General features: G+C 55.8%; 1 pseudogene; it reads right to left on the reverse strand.

The window, feature by feature from the left end:
• LOC143263353 (large subunit ribosomal RNA) overlaps positions 1 to 2,500 on the reverse strand; it is a 6,913-nt pseudogene that overhangs the window by 2,603 nt on the left and 1,810 nt on the right.

Here is a 2,500-nt window from a genome sequence, read left to right on the forward strand (position 1 = left end):
CTTACGAGATCGAGAGGCCGTACCTTCTGCCCGGAGAACGTCCCCTTCGGTCTCCTGGCCCGGTTTACTGCGGCCTTGCCGGTGGGTGCGCCCGGCTTGGCTCGCTTTGACTTTTTGGTGACGGTTTGCCAACCGTCACCAGTAGGGTCCTCGACACGCTCGGGTGCCGACTGCACCTTCACGAGTGACGTGTCTCCGACTCGTTCGATTACTTCCACGTTACCGGTGTCCGGCGTACCTTCTACCGTGGGCTCGGTTTTCACCGAGACCGCTCGCGTGGGAGTCACACATCTTTGCAAGATCACACGAGGATTGGCGATATTAATCACCTTCCCGGATCTTGTCTTTCTCACAGACGCGGGGGGACTGACAGCTGCATTTGCAGTTCCCGCGTCTGCGGCGACGGCTTCACTCCGAGTAGGAGCTGGACCCGTCGTCTTTGGACGCTTAGTTTTTTGTTCATTAATTTTATTAAGACCCATAATGTGTCTTGGTCTTTCATCCAGTGCGCTCCCCGGCCACCACCGACCCACACAATTTGGAACCCGCCAAAGGCTGGGTTAGGGCTACGCACCGAATATAGTCTGCTGGCTGGGTCGGTTTCCTTACCCAGCCCGCGTCCTCGCCCAGCAGAACCCACTTGCCCGAAGCGTGTGGTCGTTCCAAGCCGATTGACTGGACCAGGGCTGCTTTTCTCGTCCAGCCGCCCATCTAGCCGAAGCAGAGGCCAAAGGTACGTGTTGGGGACGTCTCACCCGCAGGAGAGGGCCCCCTCAGATCCCAGGATCCTCTTTTCCGACGACAAGGGTCGCCACGCACGGCAAACACGTGGGAGACAGCAGTCGGAGAGGCTGCCTCTTCCTCTCCACCACACTTCGTTCAGTTCGCTGCGTATTTAAGAACACGAGCTATCCAGCGGTACCTTTTTCGTGGAGGCTCAAGTGTGGCTAGGGCACGTTTGCCCCTTGCGGCCTGGGTTGCCCAGGGGATTGATTGCATCCCATGTATTCCTGAGCCCAGCGGAGTGTTGTCTAGTGGCGTGTTCCGCCCACGAAAAACGGTCTGAAAAACCGTTTAACGTAAACTGGGGAACTGATGCCACGAGTGACAACAGTTCCCCAGTCGGAAGTCATACAGCACATACAGTGCTGTACAAAGAACACGCCACAGCCCGTATGCTAAATCAGGGCCTCGCCATTATGCGAAGTACTACATGTACGACGCACTGACGGTCTCTAATGCCTTCATCGCCGATACACCCATCGACTCGGCCGATCAACCCGCCTACGCGAGGGCTAGTTCGGGGGTTATCTCCCGCCCTGGGTGGCCACAGACCGCCACCGCCAGTAGATAGGGACAGATGGGAATCTCGTTAATCCATTCATGCGCGTCACTAATTAGATGACGAGGCATTTGGCTACCTTAAGAGAGTCATAGTTACTCCCGCCGTTTACCCGCGCTTTTTTGAATTTCTTCACGTTGACATTCAGAGCACTGGGCAGAAATCACATTGCGTCAACACCCGTGGGGGCCATCGCAATGCTTTGTTTTAATTAGACAGTCGGATTCCCCTAGTCCGTGCCAGTTCTGAGCTGAGCGTTGAATGGCGGCCGAAGAGGACGACCGCACCGATGGGAAACGCCACGGAAGCCTCGCAGCAAGGAAGATCCGCGGGAGGCCAAGGCACGGGACCGAGCTCGGATCCCAGCCACGAGAGCCGTTCACCTCGCCCAGGCCCGGCACGTCAGCCAGACCCGCTTCCCGACCAAGCCCGACACGCCCCGCTCCTCAGAGCCAATCCTTATCCCGAAGTTACGGATCCAATTTGCCGACTTCCCTTACCTACATTAATCTATCGACTAGAGGCTCTTTACCTTGGAGACCTGCTGCGGATATGGGTACGAACCGGCGCGACACCTCCACGTGGCCCTCTCCTGGATTTTCAAGGTCCGAGGGGATGATCCGGACACCGCCGCAACTGCGGTGCTCTTCGCGTTCCAAACCCTATCTCCCTGCTAGAGGTTTCCAGGGAACTCGAACGCTTATACAGAAAAGAAAACTCTCCCCGGATCTCCCGACGGCGTCTCCAGGTCATTTTGGGTTACCCCGACGAACACTCTTACGAGGGCCCGAATGGTATGCGGTTCCGCTGCCGGGTTCCGGAATAGAAACCGGATTCCCTTTCGCCCAATGGGTGTTTTTTGTGCATGTATATAATAACAAAATATGCTGCGATTTATATAATAATAAAAAAAATAATAAAATAGCTGCGTTTTTTTTACAAGTGTTTAACGTCTTAGGACACCTCATCTACATAGGATTTCTCTTAGGGCTTAGGATCGACTGACTCGTGTGCAACGGCTGTTCACACGAAACCCTTCTCCACGTCAGTCCTCCAGGGCCTCGCTGGAGTATTTGCTACTACCACCAAGATCTGCGCCGACGGCGGCTCCAGGCAGGCTCACGCCCAGACCCTTCTGCGCACACCGTCGCGACCCTC

Source organism: Megalopta genalis, unplaced genomic scaffold, assembly GCF_051020955.1.
Source record: "Megalopta genalis isolate 19385.01 unplaced genomic scaffold, iyMegGena1_principal scaffold0483, whole genome shotgun sequence".
Taxonomy (NCBI): domain Eukaryota; kingdom Metazoa; phylum Arthropoda; class Insecta; order Hymenoptera; family Halictidae; genus Megalopta; species Megalopta genalis.